The sequence below is a fragment of the Sturnus vulgaris genome, unplaced genomic scaffold, assembly GCF_052056855.1.
Source record: "Sturnus vulgaris isolate bStuVul1 unplaced genomic scaffold, bStuVul1.hap1 Scaffold_192, whole genome shotgun sequence".
NCBI classification, from domain to species: domain Eukaryota; kingdom Metazoa; phylum Chordata; class Aves; order Passeriformes; family Sturnidae; genus Sturnus; species Sturnus vulgaris.
The window spans coordinates 2,001,903-2,013,636 of NW_028276155.1; positions in this window are offsets into that span (position 1 = coordinate 2,001,903).

The window sequence follows — 11,734 nt, forward strand, 5'->3', positions numbered from 1 at the left end:
CCTGCTCTCCTCTAAACAGTAAATCCATGGGGAAGTTTAGGCACAACCCTGGGTACACCCAGCATGGCCTGGGCATGGGAAAGGGGGAAAGGGGGGGAGGCAACTTCTGCAACGTACTGGTGATTTCTGGTTTCTCTCTTCAGAGTGCCAAGATGTTATTAAGAGGTGTTTGTCCATGCAACCGTTGGACAGGCCATCCTTAGAAGACCTTTTCCACGATCCTTGGATTCAGGGTGTTCATCTGCCCTAGAAGATGGGAGAGATCCACTGGCACAGCTGGATTCAGGAGCCTGGCAGGTAACAGCTGCACACATCTCTTGGCAATCAGTGGCAAAGCAAACCAGAGTGCCTGTAGCTCTGAGCAGGGATCATTAGAAGGGAGCATGCAGCTCTTGGGCTGGAGCTGAGCTGGAGACCTGGTGTGGCAAGCACTGGTGGCCACCATCCCCCTAGGTTTGCTTGTTTGTTTCACTGATGGCTGGGGCCCTGGGCAGAACACTGACAGCCTGGTCTGGCCCCCAGGGAAGGAGAAGGAGCCCCTGGAGAAGCTGTTCCAGGTGGGGCTGCTGCCAGAGACACCAAGGACACCCTCAATGACAAGAATCTCTTCCTTGACCTGGCCAGCTGAAGATGATCGACTTTGATTCTGGCACCTTCTTCACAGACACACTCCACACCCAGTTTGTGGGTGAGTCCACAGCCAAGGGGATGCTCCCAGATCTGGGCACAGCATAGCCTGGCTGGGCACCAAAGATTTCCCCAATTGCTGGGGCAGATGCCATGAATTCTTCAGTTGGCTGCCAAGCTGCTTTTTGGCTCTGGGCAGCTGCTGAGGGGCTGGATGTGCCATGGCTGGCTGCAGGCTGGGCACAGTCCTGCCCTCCTGCTCTGCTCCCAGAGGCAGCAGTGATTGGGAGGTTTGTGCCCAGCTCTGGGCACGGCCAGCATGGCCTGGGCACGGTGGGAGCTGGGACAAGGGGGACAGGAGCCTTCAGCTGACGGGCGGTTTCTGGTTTCTCTCCTTGCAGCCGGGCTCTGCAGATGCTGAGGCTGCTCTGGGCTCTGCCAGGGCTCTGCTGGGCTCAGCCCTGGGCACGGCTGGGCCCGCTCTGCCCTCACATGGCTCTGACAGCTTTGCATCAGACGAGCCCGTTCCGAGCACAGCGCCTGAGCTTTCTGCTTTTGTAGGTGAGTGAGATTCTCCTGCAGGCCAAGACATTGCAGTTAGGGACACACGTCCAGTTGGCAAGAACCCAAACTCTCCACAGTCCCAGCTGAACGCCTGGATCTCCAGAAGATGTTTATTCTGTCCCACTTGTCATTCCTTTTTGGTTAGAATTGTGCAATTGCACTTTCTTCCTCCTCTAGAAGTGCCACGAGTGGGGAAAACCTGGCGAGGGGGCCGTGTTCCTAAGGCAGTGCAGTCTGGAGCTGATGGATGGAGAATTGCCCTTCTGCACTTCCAAACCAAGCAAAAAGCCGTAAGTGGGACTTTGTGTCTTTAAGAAGCCTCTGACAGTTTCAAAGGGAATGTGCAGCTCATTCACAGGCTGAGAAGGAAGGGCATCTTCTAAAAGATTTGGGCGGTGACAGAGTTGAGATTGCCAGTCCTGCCAGGATCTGGCAAGGCACAAAGCAATTTCTTCTTGCTTCGCACCAATTTCACCACAATTTAAAAGAACAGTATTGGAAACAAATCCCAAAATCTGTTTTAAAAAGGTTACAGAGGCCAGTAAGATGCATCAATGCCATCGACTCATTTGCAAAGTGAATAACTGAGTTTTCTGTTACAAAAGATTAGTTACCTCTTAAAGTTACAGAAGATTTTTCACTGCACACTTGGGTTTTGCTTTTATCTTTCACATTTTATAGAGGTTTTTTTCTTTTCTTTTTCCTTAAAACAGAAAATATACCATAAAATAGCAGCGTCCTCTGCTCCTGGTTCCCGTGTTGAGCATCTCCTTCCCGCTGGCTGAGCTGCTCAGGCAGAGCCCGGCAGCTCCTGGCCCTGCAGGGCTGAGGCTTTTCCCCATTGCTGGGCACAGACTGATGGAGCAGCACTGCTGAGCACGGGGACACACAGAGAGACCAGGAGCAGCTGCCTTTGTAGACCTGGAGCTCCAAGGCCCAAACTCTGAGCAGACAGGGCTGGAAGGGACTGACAGGCTCCCTGTTTGCTGTGCTGCCCCACTTGTGCCCGGCCCAGCTCTGTGTGGGGCAGAGGGAGAACAAGGGGCAGCTTCCCCTCTGACCCCAGGGCTTTGGACACTGTCAGCACCAGCTGCTCCAGCCACCGTCTCTGCTGGCACTGACAACAACACCCAAATTGTGGCTGATCCCGAGGGAGCAGCAGCAGGGCCTGGATCTGATCCCTGACTCTGGGGCAGGGCTGGACAAATGACCCCCACAGCAGCAGCAGCACATGGACCTGACTTTCAGCACAGCCCCTGCCACTCTTCCCTCCCATGTGCAGTGGTGTCACAGCAGCCTGGGCCACCTGGGAGCCCCCAGGGCCAGCAGGGACTGGAGATGGCAGCCCTGGGCTCCTGGAGGTTGTGCAAGGAACAGAGGTGAGGACTCGCTCTCCATGTGGAGCTTCCAGATGGAAAAGGCTGCTGTGAGCAGGCAGCTCCAAGGGCACAGAAAGGAGGGGCTGGAGCCCCTGATCTGTGCCAGTTCCACAATCCTGGGCAGCAGCCACCAAGCACAGGGGGAACAGAGGACACAGCAAGAGGGACAAAACCAGTCAACGTCAGAGAGACTGGGAAGAGCCAGAGCTGGGAGCAGGAACAGCTGCTCCATTGCACCCTTGGAGAAAGCTCTTGGCTGGTTCAAAGTGCTGAAAGGTGTGAAGGGCAGAGAGGAGAGCACAGCAAACAATGCTCCTGTTTCCACAGCCTCCCCTCTCAGTGTCCCAGAAGGAATTGGATGAACTGTGTTCTTCTCTCTGAGTCATCTCGTTCAGCATGAGCAGCTCAGCACCAGGAGCTAAAGGAGCTGAAGCCTTAGGCCACAAGAGCTGACCAAGAGGGAACTTTTGACCAAAGTAATTCTGCCAACATGGGCCTAACTGAATGCAGCAGATGGAATCCTGGAATTATAGAATCCTTTGTGTTGGGAAAGACCTCTGAGCTCATCCAGTCCAGCTGTTCACCCAGCACTGTCAAGCCCAGCACTAAACCCAGTCCCTGAAGTGCCGAGGCCTGGGCAACAGGCCCTGAGCCAAAGGTGACTTCTGGATGAGCCTTCTAAACAAAGGTTATCCTTGTATTAGCAAAATATACATGGTCATTAGTGCTGTGATAAATGTATCCACTCGAGTGAAACATGGATTGACCTTTCTGTATTTAGAAACCAGAAAAGGCCATGAAATCTGACATCTGGCCTTGTTTGGGGCTGTATGGTCAAAGTCACCTCCCTTGGTTCCTCCTTGAGCCCTGGCCAGGCTTTGGGAGGAGCCCAAGAGGAGAATGAAAGCAGCTGTTCCTTCACTAGAAGTGCTGTCAGTTTGTTTATTCAGCACTATCAGAGCTGGGCCCTCTCACAGCAGGGTTGGAAGCCTCACCTATGGCTGGAGGCACCTGCAGGAATTCCCAGTGTCCAGGAGTGGCTCTGCAGTCCTTGGCTGTCACAGCTTCCCCAGCTGATGTGTGCACCTGGCTGATGGCAAAGTCTGAGGGTGACTGGTGCTGTCTCTCAATCCCTGCAGGCAATCTTTGGTGCTGATGGTTGGCTGCATTGCTGAGCTTCTCCTTTTGTGATTCTTTGCTGCTTTGAACTACAGTAAATGACACTGATTGCTGAACTTGTGTCTGTGTCTCTGCTGCTGCCCCTGCCCACTGGTTAAACAAAGCAGGTGTAGTCTGGCTAGATCACCACAGAATATTGCTTTTTAAATGTAAATGTAAGGGATCAGTCTTGTCTGGAATTCCCAGGTATAGGGAAAACCTTCCCTAGAGTTTGCTGGCTCTGGAGTGGGCTGAGGTTGGAGCACTGTGATAGCAATGGGGAAGGCAGCTGAAAGAAACTGAACCAATGGATGTATTAAAATGCATCCAAAAGTTGCACTTGGAAAAAGGAAAAGAAATTATGGATGTAGGAAGACGAGGGTGAATTTTGTAAACAGAATCCCAGAAACAGAACCAACAGAAGGATCAATTGTTGTTGGCACTCTCCCACATGGAGGAACAGTAAAGGTTCTCAGTCTTGAGCTTGGATTTGTTTGTGCAAGAGAAATAATAATAATATAATAAATAATTATATACATATGTACAAAATAATTATTTTTATGTATATATTTATATGTATATAATAACATTGTAAAATAATGTTCCAAATACTGATTTTTTTAGCTTTGCCTACTCAGGGATTTAACACTGAATACTCTAAAGAAATGATTGACCAGGATCCAAATATCACTGGTAAACGGTGAGATTGGATACAATGAATGAAAGAGGAAAGGATGAAATTGGCAGTTTTTACAGGGTTTGCTGACACTAGGATGTGGAATGCTTTATTTCTGTAAAAAATACAGTGAGTAAGACTGCTGGGTTTTTCATATACCAGACTACCCACAAGCTGCAGCATTGATTGAACAGATGAAGGAGTTGTTAAAAGAGCAGTTGAAAAAACGAGGAGATGGGAACCTGTCCCGATGGAGAACCCATCTCCCAGATGTGCTCCCTACCCTTAACAATGGCCCCACTGGGAAATGGGAACCCCCTGAATGTGCATGGCTGCACCCAATTTGCAAATACAGCCAAGGACAGTGACACTGTGACTGCCTGGGAAATTATTCCGGGTGTGATGGCCCCTGACAGGGCCCCCAGAGGCTGCAGGGCTGGGCCTTCATGCACTGGAATTAATTAGGATAAATCAGAAGCAAATGAGAGTTATCAATACCAGAATAGGAATTCAGATTCCTCCAGGACACTTTGGTTTGATGACTGCTCACTGGAGCTTGGCCTTGAAAAGTGTTCATGTCATGGGAGGAGGAATTGGTGCAGATTATCAAGGAGAAATTGAAGTAATTCTGTTAAACAGGATTATTCAACCCCATATTCAGTTGTGGAAGGGTAGCACAATTATTGATATTGCAGTTTTTAAAACTGTGAGAAAAGGGTATCCACCTCAAATCACTGCTGTTCATGGAGATAAAGGGTTTGGATGCACCAGTCCTAATAATGGAGCCAGAGTGTGGGTGCAGAGGCCAAATGGCCCTCCCAGGCCAGCTGAAGGAACAATTCTGGGGAAAGACAACACTGTTTGAATCCTGAAACCTGGCTGAGAACAATGGGAATATGTCCAAGCAGCCAAGTGTTCTGTGCCAGAACAAGTGGATATTATGGGATATTGTTTTACAGATCCTGCCAGACCAAATCTCCCTGTTTGCCCCAACAACTCTTTGGAAAATGCTCTGATCCACGGAGCTCCATGTGAAGGCTGATGTGACACTGAGGATGTGGAATTCCACCTGAATTCCAGCCAGGAGCCTGGGTACCCTCAGGGACTGGGACCTGGCACCTCTCCAGCCAGAGGGGTAAGGACCCCACCAAGCCTTGTCACCCACAGACAGCACAGTAGAGCTGAACAGCAAAGGACCTTGGGGACATTATTCTGGAATTTAAAAGGTGTCAGCTCCATGGACAACAGAATTATTGTTCCTAACGCAAATGAGATTGAGGAAAAAGAATGAAGAGCCGTGTCAGTAAAGTACAACTGAAGTCTGTAAATTGTACCTTGATAGGCGGCCAGAATCTTTGTTTGCCAGAAACACCTCTAGTTTTACCAAGGATTAGTCATGAAAATTGTGATGAAAATGGAAAGATCAATGTAGCTGAAATACTCAGTGTAACTAATTGCTGGATATGTTCTTGACCAGAGGGAAACCAAAGCAGAGCCATGGTTTGTCAGGACTTGCTTGATCCCAATGAGCCCCGTGGTGCATTTGGAGCTGAGCCCTTGAACCTCAGGGCCTGAGAGGAGATTGCACAAACCTTTCCAGGAGTCCAAGTCAGAAGAAAAACCCAAAGTGTCTCAAAGCATTAATGGGTCCCACTGAGGTCCATCCCCAACACAGGCTCCTCATGGACTCCTTGGAGGAGAGAACTGGAGGCCAGAATTGCCCAAAAACCACTCATAGAATAAGGGAGGAAAGGAAAAAGGAAAGTACCTTAAAAAACTGAAGTAACTTGAAGCATTAATGAGCCCCACTGAGTGTCAATACAAAGCTCTCAAGGGACTCGTTAAAGCAGATAATTGGAACCACGATTGCATAAAACTACTAAAAGAGTTGATGTCAAAAGGGAAACTCCAAGTACCTTAGAAAAACTGAGTACCTTGAAGCATTAATGAACCCCACTAAATATCATTACTGACAAAGCCTCTCAAGGGACTAATTAAAGCAGATAATTGGAGGCCATCACTGCACAAACCTCTCAGAGACTCAGTGTCAAAAAGTAGAACTTAAAATCAACCCTGAGTGTCTTGAAGCATTAATGAACCCCACTGAGTGTTGTTACTTACAAAGGCTCTCAAGGGACTAATTAAAGCAGATAATTGGAGGCCATGATTGCACAAAGCTCTCAGAGACTCCAAGGCAAAAGCAAAACCCAAACCTTGAGTATCTCAAAGTATTAATGAGCCCCACTGAATGTTAATACAAAGCTCTCAAAGGACTAATTAAAGTAGATAACTGGGGGCATGATTCTATAAACTACTAAAAGAGTTGGTGTCAAAAGGGAAAGACTTGACTTCTCTTTGTCCCCACCTGTCATCTCTGCCTCGAATTTCCTGCTCCAACTGGAACCTGGGGACATTTTCTCAGTTGTGTCCCTCAGTGGGACCCATTAAAACTTCAAGAAACTTCAGCATTTTAATTTGAGTTCTTGAGAAGGTTTTGGAACACTCTCTCAGGGAATGATTATGATGTAAATATTTAATGAACCAAGAGGATCATTAAAGTCCTTGTGCTGTGTCTGTGCTGCTGAGCTGGGCCAGGCTCCTGGCACAGAGGCAGCTCCCAAGGTAAACCAAGAGAAGCTTCAAAAAGACATTTCTGCTGAGGAGCAGCTCCTCTGCCAGCCCAGCAGGGCTGAGGGCACTGCCTGCAGGCACTGAGGGCACAGGAGCCAGGCACAGACAGGCTCAAGGCACTCAGGACTGGGAAGACATTGAGCTGAGACTGCACTTGGGGAAACATCTTCACAGCCCTGGACATGGTGAGTGTGTGGGTGCAGGGCAATGTCCTCTGTGCTCCTGGAGGGATCTCCTGGAGCCAGCACAGCCCACAGCCTGGGGGATGTGTCAGGAGGACTCTCCCATATTCAGGGACGGCTGCAGGGGCTGAAGCTGGGGCTGCAGCCAGGGCTGCCCAGGGCTGTCCTGCAGAGCAGCTCCTGCAGCCCTCAGGGCTCTTGAACAGCCCAGGCCATGTGCCACCTGCCAGGGACAGCTCTCAGCCTGCCTGGCAGCTCCCCATGGACTGTGGGGAGAAGTTGGAGGTGGAAGGAGCCACCCCCATCAGGGCAGATTCCTCCTGCTGTGGAGATGGTGCTGCATGGCCAGGGCTGCTCTCAGCTTTCTCCCCAAGGCAAGGCAAAGGGGCTGTCAGGTGTGTCTGTGTCACTGACACTCCTGCACTGTCCCACTGGGCATCAGCAGATCTGCCTCACATCTCCCTCACAAAGTGCCTCCTCACCCTCCTCTGTCTACAGACAGCAGCAGCAGCACCTTGGCTTGCAGCATCTCAGTTTGTGTGAGCTGCCCTTAAGGCCCTGCTGGCAGGGAGATGGCCCTGGGCAGTGCCCTGTGCTGGGAGGGGTGTGCAGGGCAGAGCTGAGCCCCGAGGACTGGGATGGGCTCTGGGAGCACTGGCAGGGACAAGGCTGGGATAGAGAGGAACAGCTCCAAGTAGGAACAACTCCAGGCAGCAGAGCCAGACCAACACTTAGTATGCCTCTCTCTCTCAATCAGAATAAAGCAAAAAAAAGAGTTTAAGGAAAAGTATTTTAAAATTGGAGCCTTCAAAACGGCTACTGTACTTTTCCAGCACATTTGAAGTGTGATCACGTTGAATTAGAGGGAGATATTATAAGCAAAGTGCAGCTGTATAGGACCAGAAGGTCAGACTTCACTGTGTCAATGGTAGCCTTGTTTTCCTTCTGGACTCCTCCGCATTCATACTGAGAAAAATGCTGATGAGGAGGAAGTAACTCAGCAGCAGAACCTCAAATTCAAAAATAAAAGTTTTTAGTGAAGTTCCCCCACATGAAGAGAAGTAGTTTTGAGAGGATTCCTAAGTTAATTGTACAGGATTGACTCAAGGAAATGTCTCCTAGCTTGTCAATGTGTTCTTTTTACAGCCCACAATGCCCAGAGTGAGGACATGTCCAACAGCAGCTCCATCAGCCACTTCCTCCTGCTGCCATTGGCAGACACGCAGCAGCTGCAGCTCCTGCACTTCTGCCTCTTCCTGGCCATCTCCCTGGCTGCCCTCCTGGCCAACGGCCTCATCATCAGCGCCGTAGCCTGTGGCCACCACCTGCACACCCCCATGTTCTTCTTCCTGCTCAACCTGGCCCTCAGCGACCTGGGCTGCATCTGCACCACTGTCCCCAAAGCCATGCACAATTCCCTCTGGGACACCAGGAACATCTCCTACTCAGGATGTGCTGCTCAGCTCTTTTTCTTCCTGTTCTTCATCTCAGCAGAGTTTTCCCTCCTGACCATCATGTGCTACGACCGCTACGTGTCCATCTGCAAACCCCTGCACTATGGGACCCTCCTGGGCAGCAGAGCTTGTGCCCACATGGCAGCAGCTGCCTGGGCCAGTGCCTTTCTCTATGCTCTGCTGCACACGGCCAATACATTTTCCCTGCCCCTGTGCAAGGGCAATGCCCTGGGCCAGTTCTTCTGTGAAATGCCCCAGATCCTCAAGCTCTCCTGCTCACACTCAAACCTTAGGGAACTTGGGCTTCTTGCTGTTAGTGCCTGTTTAGCTTTTGGCTGTTTTGTGTTCATTGTTTTCTCCTATGTGCAGATCTTCAGGGCTGTGCTGAGGATCCCCTCTGAGCAGGGACGGCACAAAGCCTTTTCCACCTGCCTCCCTCACCTGGCCGTGGTCTCCCTGTTTGTTACCACTGGCCTATTTGCCTACCTGAAGCCCCCCTCCATCTCCTCCCCATCCCTGGATCTGGCAGTGTCAGTTCTGTACTCAGTGGTGCCTCCAGCCCTGAATCCCCTCATCTACAGCCTGAGGAACCAGGAGCTCAAGGATAGCCTGAGGAAAATAATCATGAATGCTTTTCAGAAGCAATAAACTCATTCTCCTGTAGAGCTCTTAAGATGTTACTCATTAATGCCCACTCTGTGTCCTGTGTTTTTTTGTGCTGGCACAGGTATTCTATTTTTGAGAATTTGTTCACAGGAAAATCTTTGTCTGTGCCATTTTTAATTCGGTATTTGCATTTCTATTGTAAGCCATAGACTGTATAACCCAGGAGTTGTACTACATATGTTTTTACACAAAATAAAGAACTCTGTATTGCTGTGTTCCCCTGACATTTTTCTTCCTGACTTCTCTGGAGCTGCAGGGTCGGTGCCTCTGGGCAGAGCTGCAGAGAAAAGTAAACCCCAGTGCTCCTCACTGCCAGGCAGCCCCAGGGCTTCTGCTCCATAACCTTCCCTTCCTTCACTTCCACACTCCCCTTCAGAGCCCCTGGGCTGGTTTAAGGCCTCAGGGCTCTCTCAGCTCAGTCCCTGTCCTGCTGTGTGACTGTCCAGGGACTGCAGGCAGGGACAGGCCATGGGCACTGCTGGGACAGAGCTGAGCTCTCCAACAGCATTTCCATCATTGTCCTGGTTTAGGGCAAGTTTGGGGGAAAAGCCTCCGGAAGGAGCCCCCAGACAGCAAACCCCACAACTCCTCCCCCCCACCACTGGCTTCGGGAAGAATTTCCTCAGAGAAGAGTGGGAAAAAAACCTTGTTTATTTAACAAGCAAAACACTCCCCAGCACAGGAAAAAAACAACATCAGCTGACAAAAGAATTCTTTCACCGTTCTGAAGGGATGACAAACTCAGAGAGTCTCTCCGGCGAGTGGTCGCCCAGTTATCAGTCTCTGGCGCGGGGGAATGACTGCTGCAGGTGACAGAATGCAGACTACCAGTGTTTCTTGGTGTTTCCCAGGTCCCCGTCCAGAAGAGGTTCAGATGGTATCCAGGAGAGGGAGGGGACGGGGTGGAAGAGAAAACAGTCCAGGGAAAAAGTTGGACTGCCTAGCTGAACTAACTAATAAGCAAAAGCCAGGGCAAAGTGAAGGAAAGAAAAAGAGGCAGAAGAGAGCAAGCAGGCAAGCAAGCAGGCAAGCAAGCAAGCAAGCAAACAGAGCTAAAACCTCTCCTAAACATAGACCATGGGGGAGGTGAGCCGGCTGATAACAAGACAAAACAAAGCTTCACTTTCAGAGTCAGTCCTGGAAGCACAGGACATAATACCAAACATAATCAGAACACACGATTGGAGATGCAAACACCGTAACATCACCCTAGGACAATCATGCAAGGGCATCTCCCCAGTGCAGGGCCTGAAAGCTTCAATCTCCTTCCCAGTTTGCTCTCAAGGATGTTCCCAACACAGTGCCCTGGAGACGAGAACAGCAGTGACCAGCAGAAGTGTGGCAGTGTTCAGGGTGGGGCTGTCCCAGCAGTGCCCTGGCAAAGCCAGTGTCGCTCCCAGCAGTGGCCTCTCACCCCAGGGCACAGAGGTTGTTCTTCCCTCCCTGGAGAGACATCAGGTGACCGGGTCAGGGTCTGTGTTTGCAGTGCAAGGACATTCCACAGCCCTGAACATCCTGTGTGTGTGTGAGGGGACATAAACCCAGTGAGCACAAACAGCTGCAGCTGTTCCTGGAGTTTCCAGAGAGTAACATCCCCTGGGAACCCCTGGATGCAGGGCTGGGATGAGCTCCTGTGCCCAGAGCTCCCCGTGTCCATCCCTCCGGCCGTGGGGCACCTCCAGTAGGGGCAGGGGCAGGGTGACACCCGCAGGGCTGAGGTCCCTGCCAGGCTCTGGCAGTGGCAGCAGAGCCCAGGGAGCCCCTGCCCGTGCTGCAATGAACTGTGTGTGTGTGTGCCAGGGAAGGACTCGTGTCCCTGGACACCCCAGGGGCTGTGAGCAGGGCATGAGCCCAGCTCAGGGCTGGGCACCTGACAGAGCCCTGACATTGCTGGGTGTGCCTATAAGAGCAGAGTTGGGCAAGGTGACTGTGATTAAACCCCTCTGGGGATCAAGTGACAGCCAAGTGTCTCTGTCACTGTCCCTCCTTACTCAGAAAACAGAAGAAAATAAGGTGAAAAAATTGTGGGTCAGCATAAAAAGAGATTAATACTTGGGGGACTGAAAAGCAAAGGCCAAATGCAGAAGCAAGGAAGATCATGGAGAGACAAGAATTCAGCACATGTAGTGGTTGCTTTGGAAGACAAATGTATTAATACAGAAAATCCAGACACCCTCTTGTCCCCCTCATTTCCCCGCTGATCAGGACATCTCATGGAATGGAAGATCCCTTGGGTCAGTCCAGCCCAGCTGTCCCATCCCCATGTCCCCAGGAACACTTGCTCACCCCCAGGACATTGGTTGGGGGTTGCAGAGATGTCTCATGTGGGGCCAGCCCTGCTCAGGAGCAGCCAAAGCCTCGGGATGAGACCAAACCCACTCCAGCCACGAGAGCCAA